This window comes from Saimiri boliviensis, chromosome 2 (assembly GCF_048565385.1).
Source record: "Saimiri boliviensis isolate mSaiBol1 chromosome 2, mSaiBol1.pri, whole genome shotgun sequence".
Lineage (NCBI taxonomy): Eukaryota > Metazoa > Chordata > Mammalia > Primates > Cebidae > Saimiri > Saimiri boliviensis.
The window spans coordinates 1,474,277-1,489,923 of NC_133450.1; the positions used below are offsets into that span (position 1 = coordinate 1,474,277).

Below are 15,647 nucleotides of genomic sequence, written 5' to 3' on the forward strand. Positions count from 1 at the left end.
TTTGGGAGGCTGAAATGCCTAGGAGTTCAAGGCTGCAGTGAGTGATCATGCTATTGCACTCCAGCCTGGGCCACAGAGAGAGAGCCTGTCCCAAAAAACGAACAAAATTTCAGTTCTAGAAAAGACAAGTTATTTAGTCAAGACTGCTACTGAGAACTCTCTACCTCTACTTTCAAAGAGTTTCAATCTAGGGCCTGGCCTGGTGGCTCACGCCTATAATCCTGCACCTTGGGAGGCCCAGGTGGGTGGATCATCTCTGGTCAGGAGTTCGAGGCCAGCCTGACCAACGTGGTGAAACCCTGTCTCCACTAAAAAAATACAAAACTTAGGTGGGCATGGTGGCATGTGCCTGTAATCCCAGATACTCAGGATGCTGAGGTAGAGAATTGCTTGAACCTGGGAGGCAGAAGTTGTAGTGAACTGAGATTGTACCACTGCACTCCAGCCTGGGCAAGAGTAAAACTCCATCTTAAAAAAAAAAAAAAAGAAAGAAAAGAAAAAAGGAGTTTCAATCTAAAAACTGTGGCAGGTGTACTCCTCTGCGGGTGCTTAAATAAAATGTGTACACACTGCCAATTTAGGTTAGCACTGAGAAAACTGACTAATCAACAAAAACTTATCTCCATGCAGTAAGTACAATGATTATTTGGTGCCTTTCTCAGAGAGCAATTTTTAAGAAATAAAGTACCAAACCAGAAGAAACAAGCAACTCCTTCATGCTCTCAGGACACAGGACATACCAGGAAGTAGTTCCCTACCTATAGTTTACCTAGGATGGTATAATACATTTTCTTATTTATTACATATTTTCAATAATATGTACCAGGTACATGGTTAAGATACCAGCAATACAATGGTGAACAAATTGTCTCTGCCCTCATGAAAAACTAGTTTGAGGTGAAAGACATTCAGCAAATATACCAATAAATAACCTTTAAGTTTGTTTAAAATGCTATGAGGGAAAAGAACAGAAAGCTATAGAGTAACAGGGGAGATTTCATTTAGACAGGGGACCTCTTTGAAGAAGTAACACATAGCTTGGGCGATAAATGCCCAGGTGCATCACATATTGAGGAACTAGCTTATTAGGCCCAGAGGCAAGATGCTTTGGAGGAAGTGAAAGAAGGCTTGTGGGCTGTAGAAAAATGAGCCAGAGAGGAAAGAACAAAGACAGGTAGACAGGAACCAAATCCTGAACAGATATGGGGCTATGTCAGAAATCTGGGTTTTCCCCCAAAGTACAAGAGTAAACCTCTGAAGGATTTTAAGGAGGGGCATGATGTGACATTTTTGCTTTCTAAAAGATCATTCTGTCTCCTGTGTAAAGAATGGATGTGTAAGAATGGATCTAGAGGCCAGGCATGGTGGCTTGCATCTGAATCCCAGCACTTTGGTAGGTTGAGGCAGGTAGATCTCTTGAGATTGGGAGTTTGAGATGAGCCTGGCCAACATGGTGAGAGCCTGTCTCTACTAAAAATACAAAAATTAGCTGGGCATGGTGGTGCATGCCCACGGCTCCAGCTACTTGGGAGGCTGGGGCAGGAAAACTGCTTGAGCCCGGAAGGCAGAGGTTGCAGTGAGCCAAGAACATGACACTGCACTCCAGTCTGGGTGAGAGAGAAAGACTCTCCGCCTTGGGGGTAAAAAAAAGAATGGATCTACAAAGATCAGTAGGGAAGTTACTGCAATAGTCCACCAGTCCACCACAGCATGACAGTGGCTTAGAAGATGGTAATAACAGTGGAGAGATGCAACAAAGAGGGTGGATCCGAGATATATTTAGGAGGTAGAATCAATAGAATCTTGCAGTTGTCTGGATACGGGTGTGTCTAAGTGTGGGTGTTGAGGGGGTAAGGGGAGTAGTAAGAGGTCTCAAGAATGAGCCCAAGATTTTTAACCAAGAAATTAGTAGACTGAGTTGTCATTTATGGACTTAAGGAACACTCTGAGATGTAGAACTAGAAAACGTATTAAGATTAGACATGTTCATTTTAAGATGCCTTTGAGATAAAATATCAAGTTGTACTCTGTATACAGAAGAGAAGTCTGGGATGGAGACAGGAGTTTAGGAGTGTCCAGGAAGTATAGTAGATAGTATTTAAAAGCATGAATGCAAGGTATAACCCAGGGAGAGTCAATAGGTTAAAAGGAGTTAGAATTGTGTCTTGAGGAGTTCAACAGTTAGAAGATGAATAGGGGAGAAAACTGGAAAGAGGACAAGAGCACAGGGAGGCTGAGACCCAGGAGTGCACGGTGTCAGACTACTTCAAGAAAAGAAAAAAAGATGTGCCTACATGTTACCGAGATTAAATCGGAATGTAAAAGATGCCCAAGTTTTTTGACAACATGGAAGTTATTAGGGACATATTAGAGCCCTTTGGATGCAGTGGTGGGGGTAGAAGCATACCAGTTACATGGTTTGTGTATAGGGAATGTAGAGAAAAATCATATAGTTTAACTCATGGAGGGAGTAGAGGGTATAAGTAAACTTAAAGTATAAAACAAATGGCTGGGTGTGGTGGCTCACACCTGTAATCTCAGCACTTTGGGAGGACAAGACGGGCGGATCACTTGAGGTCAGGAGTTTGAGAGCAGCCTGACCAACATGGTGAAACCCTCTCTACTAAAACAAACAAACAAACGAAAACCCGAAAAAATTTAGCCAGGCGTGGTGGTACATCTGTAGTCCTAGCTACTTGGGAGGCTTATGCAGGAGAATCGCTTGAGCCCAGAAGGCGGAGGCTGCAGTGAGCCAAGACTGCACTGCTGCACTCCAGCCTGGACGACAGAGAAGACTGCCTCCAAAATAAATAAATAAATACTTAATAGACTGTAAAACAAAAATTACACAAATTGTAAGTGTACAGCTTGACAACTTTCCACAGAGTCTATCACCTGTAGCCCTATCAGAATACAGAATATTACAAGCCAGAAGTCCCCCATCTTATGTCCTGGAAGCTGAGCCTGTAAAGGTAATTACTATGACTTCTAAGATTTGTTCTGCTTGTTTTTGAACTTTATTCACATACTATGTACTTATTGGTACTTACAATGCGCTTATCTGGCTTCTTTTGCTCAATATTATGCTTAGTGATCACCCATGTTGTTACAAGAAACATCTGTTTCCCCATTCTATTTTGATGGACACTTGAGCTATTAAGAATAATGCTACAACAAACGTTCTTGTCCATTTGCATGTTTTGGTGAACAAATGTATAAATTTCTGTTGGGTGTATACCTAGGAACAGCTGCATCAGAGGTATCTGTATGATCACCTTTTGGAATATACAGCCAAAACGATTTCCAAAATGGCTGTAAAAATATAGACACCTACCAGAAACATACGAGTTTCAGTGTCTCCACATCATCAATACTTGATATTGTCAACCTTTTTAATTTTAGCCATTTCACTGGGAATGTGGTAAGAGGTCTCAAGATACTGAGAGGTCTCATGTATCTCACTGTGCTTTAATTTGCACTTATTTGATGCAAATAAAATAGCTGAATACATACTGGCCTTTGGATACTTTCTTTTGTGGAGTGCCTATTGAAGCATTTTGTCCTATCTGAAATTTGATTATTTGTTTTTTCCTGTTGATCTGCAAAAGCTCTACAAGTCCCTTGTTAAATACATGTATTACAAATATGTATTCTCACTCTGCGACTAGTCTTTTCACTCTCATAATAATGTGTTTTGATGAAGAAAAGTTTTTAATTTAATAAACTCCAATTTATCAATCTTCTCCTACCTTTTTGGATCATTATCTACTCCAAGATCATAAAGGTGTTTTCCAGTTTCTCCTTAAATTTTTATCTTTCACATTTAGTTCTGTAATCCAACTAGAACTGATTTTTGTATATGTTGTGAGGTAAGGGGTCCAAGATTCATTCCCGGCCACTTCCACACACAACCAGGCACCATTCAATGAAAAATCCCTCCCTCCTCTACTGTAGTGCATGCTTTTGTTGTCATAAGTTAATCATATACGTGTGGGATTGTTTCTGAGCTCTCAATTCTGTTCCACAGATCTGTCTATCCTTGCACCATTACCACACTGTAATTACTGTATCTTTATAATAAACCCTGTTATCCGATAAGGTCTTCCCACTTGGTTCTTCAAGATTGTCTTGACTCTTACTTAGTCCTTTCCATGCGTATGTGAATTCTGGAATAACCTGTTAGTCCTTCCTTCCATCATGTATACAAATCACCTGGGATTCTGTATTAGGATTGCATTTTATCTATAGATCAATTTGGGAAGAAGTGATATCTTTACAATATCAATTCTTCCAATCTATGACTATATATTATATCTTATTTCTGTGTCTTACAGTTTTCTTTGTAAAGATCTTACAAGACTTAAGTTTGATTTGTTTGATTCTATTGTAAATGGTATTTTAAAAATGTCACTTTCTGTTGGTTGCCTGTATAAGTTTGTTTATTAATTCTAATAGTTTGTCTATAGATTTAGAGTTCCTATATTCCCGAGTAACACATTTAGGTCCACAAAAGAGACTGCCCTGTAAATATCTTCTCTCAAAAATCGCTGCCAGGTCTTGGCATTACAGCTTCGATGATCTCATAAAACAACTTGTATTCTATGGAACAGTTTGAGTAAAACTGGGGTTATTTCTTCTTTAAATCTTTGTAAAAATTCACCAGTGAAGTCATGTAGACCTGATTTCTGGTTTTCTTTGTAAAAAAAAAAAAAATTTTTTTTAAGAGACAGAGTCCCACTCTGTCACCTAGGCTGGAGAGCAGTGGCACAATCACAGCCCACTGTAACCTCGAATTCACAGGCTTAAGCAATCCTCTTACCTTCTGAGTAACTAGGACTATAGTTGCATGCCACCATGCCTGATTAATTCTTAAAAAATTTTCTTGTAGAGACAGGATCTTGAACTTCTGGCCTTAAATAATTCTCTAGCCTTGGCCTCCCAAAGTGCTGATGTTACAGGAATGAGCCACCAAGACCAGCTAAAATTTTAAATGATGAATTTGATTTATTTAATAGATAAAAAGTGTTCAGATACTCTATTTCTTCACGTCAATTTTTTTATACAACAATTTTAATAAAGTGTGTTTAACAATTTGTCCATTTCATCTAAAATTTCAAATTTGTCTATATAAATTTTTTCACAATATCTCTACTTTTTGGACATCTATAAAATCTGTAAAGAAATGTTTCCTTTTCATTCCTGATATTGGCAATTTATGTTATTTTTTTCTTTATCGATATTGCTAGAGATCTACACATTTTACTAATCTTTTCAAAGAACCAACCTTTGGTCTTATTATTTCCTACTGACAATTTGTTTCCTGTTTAATTAATTTCTATTTTTTATTATTTCCATTATTCTACTTACTTCAGGTTTAATTTGCTGTTCTCCTACCTTGATGGGTATTTAGATAACTAATTCTTTTACCTTTTTCTAATATATGCATTTTAGGCTGTAAATTTTTCACTGAGTATGGCTTTAACTGATTCACACATATTTTCATTATCATTCTGCTGAAAATGCATTCTAATTGCCATCGTCATTCTAGATTGGCAGTTATTTTCTTTAATTACCTTAAAGGTTGCATTCTCTGAGAATATATCGAAAGGAAATGAAATCACTATGTTGAAAAGATATCTGCACTCTCAGGGTTATTGTCACATTATTCACAATAGCCAACATATGGAATCAGCCTCAGTATCCATTAACAGATGAACACAGAAAATGTGGTATATATACACAATGGAATACTACTCAGCTTTTTTTTTTTTTTAAAAAAAAGGAGGAAATCCTGTTATTTGCAACAAAATGAATGAACCTGGAGGGCATATCTGTTAAGTGAAATTAGCCTGGCACTGACAAATAACACATGATCTCATATGTGGAATCTAGAAAACCCGAATTCATGGAAGTAGAGAGTAGAATGGTAGTTACCAGGGGTGGGGTGGGGCTGGGAAGATGTTGGTCAAAGGACACAAAATTTCAGTTTGATAGGAGGAATACGCTTGAGATATCTACTGTACAACATGTTGACTATAGTTAATAGCGATTTATTATTATATTCTTGAAAATTGCTGAGAGTAGATGTTCAGTGTTCTGACCACATAAATTGTGTTAATTTGCTCAATTTAGCAATTCCACAATGTATGCATATTTCAAAACATCATGCTGTCCATGATAAATATATATAATTTTTGCCAACTGAAAAAAAAAAAAAGCAGCCAGGTGTGGTGGCTCATGCCTGTAATACTAGCACTTTGGAAGGCTGAGGTAGGTAGATCACCTGAGGTCAGGAGTACAAGACCAGCCTGGCCAACATAGTGAAACCCTGTCTCTACTAAAAATACAAAAATATGCTGGGCATGGTGGCACACGCCTGTAAACCCAGCTACTCGGAAGGCTGAGATAGGAGAATCACTTGAACCAAGGAGGCAGAGGTTGTAGTGAGCTGAGATTGTGCCACTGCACTCCTGCCTGGGTGACAGAGCGAGACTCTGTCTCAAAAAAAAACGAAAAAAAAAAGAAAAAAGAAAAGTAAATAAATAAACCAAGTAGGTAAAAGCAATATATATATAAATAAATAGATATAGATATATAACCCTCTGCTAAGATAGATATATATCTATATCTATCTATCTATATTGCTTTTACCTACTTGGTATATCTATATCTATCTATCTATATATATCTATCATTGTACTGTTTTCTGGCTCCTATTATTTCTTTTCATAAGTCAGATGTGAGTTCCTTTGAAAATAATGTATCTTGCCGGGCACAGTGGCTCAAGCCTGTAATCTCAGCACTTTGGGAGGCCGAGGTGGGTGGATTACGAGGTCAAGAGATTGAGACCATCCTGGTCAACATGGTGAAATCTTGTCTCTACTAAAAATACAAAAAATTAGCTGGGCATGGTGGCACGTGCCTGTAATCCCAGCTACTCAGGAGGCTGAGGCAGGAGAATTGCCTGAACCCAGGAGGCGGAGGTTGCGGTGAGCCGAGATCGCGCCATTGCACTCCAGCCTGGGTAACAAGAGCGAAACTCCGTCTCAAAAAAAAAAAAAAAAAAAAAAAAAGAAAAGAAAAGAAGACAATGTATCTTTTCTTCTTTGGTTACTTTCAGCAGTTTTACTTTTACTATAAAATATGAAAGTGTGGTACTCTTTGTATTTATTTTGCTTGGGGTTTCCTGCACTTTTCAAATCCACGGCTTGATATTTGTCATTGGTTTTGGAAAATTCTCAATCACTGTCTCTTAAAATATTACTGCTTCTAACTTTCTCTCCAATGACTTCACCATTTCTCCATGTCTCTGTAATTGTTTCATATTGTTGCCGTAACAAGTTACCTAAAACTCCTGGCTTAAAGCTATGCAAGTTAATTTTCTTACAGGTCTAGACCCTGCGTTGCAAACACTGTGAGGGGAAAACAAGTTTTAAAAAATACTTTCTTGGTGCCATCCTTCTCTAGGGATCCTGACCCGGGTATTAGCTACCTGCGGATCTCTAAAATCCAGTTTTTGTCTGCTCAGCCCCATAAAAATATCAGCTTCTCTGCTTTTACAAGAAACCCTCTGCTAAGTTTCATAGCAACTTGTCATGCTCTATGGATTAGCAAACTCCTAAGAAAAAAGAGAAGCATGGAACACCAGCCCGCTTCTCTGATGCCCCTTTGGATCTGTGATGGTGGCTTCTTAAGTCCTGGATGCCTCAGCAGGTCTCTGATGCCTTCACTTTTCTTTTTAAACCTCGTCTTTCCTGTTTTTAGCAAAAGCATTAGTCTGTAGCAACCTTACCTCTCAAGAGTCAAGTGGAAATCACAGCTTGGGCTCTGACTCAAAACCCTATCGCTTATTAGTTAAGTGATTTGGCAAGTTATTTAACCTACAGTATTTAAACATTTGGAGTTTCAATTTTCTTTCATGTAAAATGGACATAACACTCTCTAATGAGGTTATTGTGAGGATGTGAAGATTAAATGAGACATATTTATAAAATGTCTGATAAAAACATTCTTACTGAGGGTTTGCTATGTGCCAAATATTTTAAATAGATTTAATAATTTAATGTAGACACAGTTCTCTTCCATTTCCTTTTCAAGATCACATATTAGTAAGTGATGAAGCTAAGATCTGACTTCTGATCACTAGTTTTCAGCAACTACACAATACCGCTTCTATAGTGTTGCTTGAGTATTGTTCCTGACACTAGTAAGTGGTCAATAAATGTAAATTATTATTATATAGAAAATAAAAATGCTTCAGAAATAGACACCAATCACATTAGTTTTTTGACTTTGTTTTCTTCTGATTTATGTTTCTCCTTTTCATTTTTGCAAAAAATTCTTACAATATCCTTTCAATGTATTCTTAAAGACGCTATTGTGAAAAATGAATGTCTTACAGCCCACTGAGTAGATAGGCAATAATTTGCTTAAGCATTATAATATTGTTGAATATTTAGAAGGTTTTAATTTTTTTTTTTTTGAGACGGAGTTTCACTCTTGTTACCCAGGCTGGAGTGCAATGGCGCGATCTCGGCTCACCGCAACCTCCGCCTCCTGGGTTCAGGCAATTCTCCTGCCTCAGCCTCCTGAGTAGCTGGGATTACAGGCACGCACCACCATGCCCAGCTATTTTTTTTTGTATTTTTAGTAGAGACGGGGTTTCACCATGTTGACCAAGATGGTCTCGATCTCTTGACCTTGTGATCCACCCGCCTCGGCCTCCCAAAGTGCTGGGATTACAGGCTTGAGCCACCGTGCCCGGCCAATTTTTTTTGACAGTATAGATATCAGTGCTACGAACATTTTGTGCCTTTAACTATTTTTCTTATTTAAAATATTTCTTCAGAATAAAGTCTATATGTGGAATTAGTGGCTCAAGAGTATGAACATTTTATTATTTGTTGATATAACTGATAGTATTATTAAGCCAAAAAGTTATGGTAACCATTATGCTACCAGCAACAAAAATAAAGGTTTGTTTCAAGAGAATAGGAATTAAAGCTATGGGGTGAGGAATGAAGGACATGTGGATGGGGGGGAGGGAAGGAGATATGAATTTTGAGGCTGGAAAAGAAAAAAATAGAGTGCTAGATACCATTTCTTTTGAAGCAGGCAAGCACCTGTAATCCCAGCTACTCACTCGGGAAGCTAAGGCAGGAGAACTGCATGAGCCCGCTAGCACCACTGCACTTCAGCCTGGGAGACACAGCAAGACTCTGTCTCAAGAACAAAACAAAACAAAACAAACTCATAATAAATTACTATTACTTGGTTTAACAGAGATGGGGTCTTGCTATGTTGCCTAGGTTAGTCTCAAAGTCCTGGCCTGAAGCAATCCTCCCGTCTCAGCCTCCCAAAGTGTTGAGATTATAGATGTGAGCCACTGTGTCTGGCCAACATATTAAATTATTTAAAAATTATACATATAAATGACAAAACCACCACACAGATTAAAGGCCTATGTTCTAGAGGTACCCCCGCTCCTTTTTTTTTGAGACAGAGTCTTGCTCTGTCACCCAGGTTGGAGTGTAGAGGCTCGATGACAGCTCACAGCCCTGGACTCCTAGCCTTAAGTGATCCTCTGGCCTTAGCCTGCTGAGTAACTGTGACCACATGTATGTACCACTATGCCTGGCTATTTTTTACTTTTTGTAGACACAGCATCTCACTGTTTTGCCCAAGCTGGTATCAAACTCCTGGGCTAAGGTAATCGTTTTGCCTTGGTTTCCCAAAACGGTGGGATTATAGAAGCCACTGCACCGGCCCAGAGTCCACTTATTTGGTGTGTAATCTTGGGCCTTGAATTGCTTTACTTATAAATTGGGATTAAATTTTATGATATCTGACTAAAGCCAGAACTGGAACATGGTATCTCTTATTTTATATTCCTGATATTAAATTTGTTTTGTGAGTATACCATACTTGAATAAAAATGAGCGAATCTCTCCCCTTTTGATGTTATGCTTTGAATATCTTACATGCTATGCTTTGAATATCTTATCTTGTCGTGAATATCCTGTTAGGAATCTTATGTCAGACTTTAAGTTACTATTTTAAAAGGTTACTTTGTGGGATTCTCTGAAGGCCAAGCCATTCGCCTGCTCTTTCTACAATCACATAAATCTTACTGTGTATACCCAGAGGCAGTCGCTTTGCTTCCACTGCCTCCCTCCTCCTTCGTTACCATCACAGATTTTGGGGTAGTACGTACCTGATCATCAGGGAGAACACAGAAGGCCTTGAAAATGTGGGTTTAACTAGACCGAGATTTTTCACTCTTTAGGTACTATAGCCTCCCCAGTGAAAACAAAACAAAACAATAAATAATATATCTGCTAAATGCTTATGTACACAAGTAAGTCAGTGCTTGATTGTCCAAGTTCCAGTTCAGATTTATTTAGACCAATTTCCATTATCTTCCAGCAAATTTTAGTGGTGACACTGAGAGATCATAGAGTATGAGAATAATCACTGGCTTGAGAGGATCTGCATCCAAATCCTGCCTCTGCCACTTACTGGTTAAGTGATTTTTGGGTAAGTGACCTGATCTCTCTAAATCTCATTTTTCCCATACGGACAAATGCCAAATTGTTAGAATTAAGATAATATGTAGTGCCTAGTATATTACTAAAAAAATGTTTGTTAAGTGGGAATTGGAATTATGGCTCGGTATGGTCTAAATGTGAATATTATTAAGAAAATAAGGACAGCAGCACTGAATAAAAGTATTTTTTTAGCTGAATAAAATTAAGAGAATTTTGATTTCTAGGGTCCTCAAAAATCCATATCCTTTAAAGAAGCCACATGGAGGAACACATATAAGGGGCCTGAATTCCTTCATATTCCAACAGATGCAGGTTCCATGGTATGCAAACACAAACAAGAATAATTTCATGCCTGTTCAATTAGCCAAAAAGTTCTGTTGGCAAAATTGTGGTGAAAACAACATCCTTATACATTACTGGTATCATAAAAAATCAGTACGATCTTTTAGGGAAATGTAGGTTATCATATCTAGAACTATAAAATACCAATGCTCATATAAGCACTAATCACACTCATAAGATTTTATCTTCAGAAAAAAAGTCAAATAAGGAAAATAGCTATAGTTTTATTTAATAGTGCCTGGCACATAAAAGGCACTCAAATATTTCTTCAAATACCTTTATCCGTACTGACTTCTCCAAATCACTGCCCTTGGTTCCTTCTCATTAAGATTTATCTATTTTCATTATCTGGGGAGAGATTTAGAAGCAAATTCTAACATCTTTGTATAGTCTCTGTTCGCCCGTCTTTCCCAGTAACTTTGTTTTGATTGCTACTAGATTCCTTACCTTAGAATACTTTCGCTCTCTAAACTCACCTGACCATAACACAGAAACCAAAAAGACCATATACCACACCTGTGACCTAATCAAGAAGAAATCTGAAGCTTCCTTCAAGGTCATAAGATGCCTTTCTCCTTTGTTAATAACTTTGTAGTCTAAGCATTTATCTCAACCCCTTCTACATTAAGACAAAAAGCCAGAAACTATCCTCATATCCATCCTCACCTGACCCTTAACATACCTTTAGCCCTGTACCTAGCTGCTTATATTTCTCGCTAGGATCTGAGAAAGAATAATCATTTCCTTGCTTTCACACCTATTGCTTCTTTCTTTTGGCCCCATTCAAAATTCTCCACTCTTCAAGTCTAAGTATCTCTCTCTTTCTTTTTAGATATAAGTCACATACCATGAAACTGACCCCTTTAGTGTACAATTCGGTTGACCCTTGAACAACATGGGCTGAACTGCCTGAGTCCACTTAGATGCTGATTTTCGCTGGCCTCCGCCACCTGAGGCAGTAAGACCAACCTTTCCTCTTTCTCCTTCTCAGCCTACTCAATGTAAAGACAACAAAGATGAATATCTTTATGATAATCCACTTCTACTTAATGAACAAAAAATAGTAAACATATTTTTTCTTCCTTATGATTTTCTTAATAACATTTTTTCTCTAGCTTATTTTATTGTAAGAATATAGTACACAGCACGTGTAACATACAAAACATGTGTTAATCAACTATTCATGCTATTGGTAGGGCTTCCAGTCAACAGCAGTCTATTTAAGTAGCTAATTTTTGAGGGAGTCAAAAGTTATTCATGGATTTTCGACAACACAGGGGTTAGTACCCCCAACCTCCTCATTGTTCAGATGTCAACTGCATATTAGTATACAAGACATTTTAGTCTATAAGGTTATGCAGCCACTACCACTATCTAATTCCAGCGCATTTTCATCTCTTCCAAAGCAGTCATTCCCATTCCCATCTACTAATGTACTTTCTGTCTCTATTAGTTTTTCCTAATCTAGACATCTCAAATAAACGGAATCACACAAATGTCACCTTTTGCGTGTGGCTTCTTTCACTTCAATATTTTCAAGTTTTATCCATGTTACAGCAGGTATTGCTAGTTTTCTTTTTGTTGCTGAATAACATTCCACTGTATGGCTCTATCACATTTTGTTTAGTCATCCAATAATGAGTGGACATTTGAGTTTGCCTTTTACAAATAAGCCTGCTATAAATATTTGTGTGCAAGTTTTTGTGTGAACATGTTTTCAGTTCTCTTGGGTACATATCTAGAAGTGGAAATACAAGTTAAGTGTCCAAATACTTGATATCAAAATCTATTTGATTTCTGCGTTCAGGTAGTGGAGGATATCTCTCACAATGCACACAACTCTATGCTGAGCTCTCCATGCCATCCCTACTCAAACATCTACCATCTTCAAAGTCAGCAGAAATTAATAACAATTTACTTTTTTTCCAACTAAATTCAGGAGCAGAGTTCTCAGTTCTCATAGCTCCAATTATATAATGGGTGCTCAATATATGCTTATCTGACACCCTGAGAAGCTCCCAAATGAGAGAATGATGCCTTACTATTCGCTGTTTTATTTTATAGATATTTGAGTGTCTAATGTATGGTAGCCATTGTGCTGATGCTGGGTGTAATCATGGATAAAAGTTACTGATTAGTTTCATCATACTCCAAGAGCCAGCTTACCTCCACAAATATTTACTGAATACCTATGATGTGAATGGTCTTGTGCCAGGTATGACAGCACAGACAGGAATAAGATATAGTCTGCAGCCTTTTATAGGAAGACATAAACTCTACATACAACAATAATGACAGTAAAAACAAACAAGAGGAGCACTGGAAAGTAAATGCTATAAGAAAGGTATAATGCTCCAGAAAGTTAATGGACTGAACATGCATAGTTTGGGAGAGAGTGGAAGAGGAGGGATATCAGAAAATACTTATTAAAGGTGGTACTTGAGAAACGACCTGAAAGAAGGTGGCATGTTGATAGACGGGAATTCCTAGGAAAAAAGAGTGTTTCAGGAAGAGGACAGCATGAGCAAAGATACTAACGCTGGGTACAGCATATATACACACACACACACACACACATATATATATATAAAATTTAAAAAAATATGTAAATGCATATATTTTAAAATACATAAATATATGTATAATTTTAAAATAAACATATATATATATATATATATTTTTTTTTTTTTTCCCAGAGGCTATCCTGTTTGGATGTATAGATGGGAAATAAGGGGTATGATTACAGTGTGAAAGGTCTTCATTGTTGGGCTTAGTATTTAAATAGGTTTAGGAGAATTAGTTGAAAGTCTGCCTATAACAATTCAAATTACCTTGGTGATCTGTGCCAAGATTAAGATTCCTTAATCTTTTCTTGAAACTTTTCTATTTTCTATATCTTCTAATCATGGAAATTAGTGATTTCTCCTTCCTACAAGGAAAAGGAAAAAAAAAATTAAATCTTGACAACTACATGGGCACGCTGACAGGGGCCCAAGGCTGAGGCTCAATCAGTCTGCCACTGCATCCCGTACTGTGGGAGAAAAGGTAAAGCTTAAACAGACATGTGGGCAAATCACAACAGCCAGGATAGCAGAAGCAACACTGGGGAAAAGATAATTGCATTAATGAAGCTTCTAGCACCAGGCATTGGACCAGGAGATTTACATAGAACATTCTGGTTCCACCAAACAACCCCATTTGGATTTAGGAAAACCGAGGCTTCGGGAGGTCAAATAAATTGCTCGTGGTTACCAAGCTAGTAAGCTCAGCTGGTAGACCAGTGCTGAATTTGGGTCTATCTGATCCTGTATGTTCCCTATTGTTCATTCTTGTTTGTTTTCTCGATACAAAGGAAGCTAGAGTGGTAGGATCATGATACGTATTTCAGCGAAAGGGGCAGAATATTTAACACAGGGGCTTCTACGATCCGGAGAAAAATTAGTCTGACAATTCAAATCTGGGTTTAGAATGCCTTAAAGATTAAGACCAGAAGAGATCAAGTTTAGGGCTGCTTCTTGACCCAGTTTGAACAAGGATCATAACACAGATCTTATTTAGGAATACCAAAAGAGCAAAATTCCAGTTTTAATTTGTAAACTAGAGAGTAAGCTACAAGAGAATATCAACATTTGGCTGTATTTACTGTATTCAAAGTCCTGAGAACAGTGACTGGCACACAGTACTCTAAACTTTTGCTGAAATAATGAAAAGTCACATTGGGGTATTCTCATTTGAATATCCTTGAATATTTTAGAGCTTCATTGCTCTGAAATAAAGACAGCAAAGCAATGAAGCTGAAAAACCACTCAAGTTCTTAAGATACTTCCTTTAGTCCTCAACCCCATGGCAAAAACAACAACAAAAACAAATCACCACCAAAACAACAAACAAAAGCAATAGTTGCAAAACATTAGCCTGATTTTACATAGAAAAGCAGATGAAAGAATGAAAAGACACTTCTGCATTATGTATAACATCTCTGTGAACAATCGAATTTCAGTCAGATGGAATCCAGAATTGTGACCTATGGTTTTAATATTTCAAGCTGCTGTGAGCAGTGTATCCAATTACTGTCTTTGAAAAAGAAAATGATTATATGATCTAAGTGCTTGAAAAAAATTTGACAATTTCATTATTATACAGATGGCAAGTAACGGAATGAAATTCACTAACTTGAAGTAGCAAACAGTACCTGTACAAAAATCTTAATTTTAAAAAATTTGATACTATATTTCTGTTAAACATGCAAAGAAAATTGTACAAAGGGCATTAAGGAAAAGAAGCAAAAACAAAACCAAAAACCTTGGAGGACAGCAAGTCTTTCCAAAGAAACATTAAAAAACAAACAAACAAACAAAAAAGCCAGGCTCGATATACTTTCCCTATTTTTCACAAGCTTTTCTAATGTTTCTTCTTTGATGGAACCAATGAATAACTGCCACTTATCACAAAATACCTTCTTTCAGATATGTACTTTATATACTGCTTTCTTCTAAACAGACAGTTCTTCAAGCTGCTCAAGTCTTTCGGCTGCAGCAATTTTTCTTATTTCTATTATACTGTATTTCTTGGAATATCATAAAGACCAATTTAATAAAGACAGTTTCCAAAAGGCAATATTACTCTATCTCAATCAGTATTTTAACATGATAAGTCTCTATTTTTTTCATTCGGTTCTACAATCTTTCCATACTTCAATAATTCTTGACACTATAGTTTCATTTATCAGGGTGACCATATTATATTTTCTTCTATATT

General features: G+C 37.3%; 1 protein-coding gene across 2 annotated transcripts in view; it reads right to left on the bottom strand.

The window, feature by feature from the left end:
• Positions 1 to 15,647, bottom strand: part of HMG20A (high mobility group 20A) — a 71,695-nt gene that overhangs the window by 52,658 nt on the left and 3,390 nt on the right. The window contains exon 2 of one of the 2 annotated variants that reach the window (XM_074392617.1): positions 13,721 to 13,818. The exons of the other annotated variant lie outside the window; for it this stretch is intronic. The gene's annotated coding sequence lies outside the window, so the exon portion shown is untranslated. The remainder of the gene's footprint in view (positions 1 to 13,720; positions 13,819 to 15,647) is intronic. 2 annotated transcript variants of the gene reach the window in all.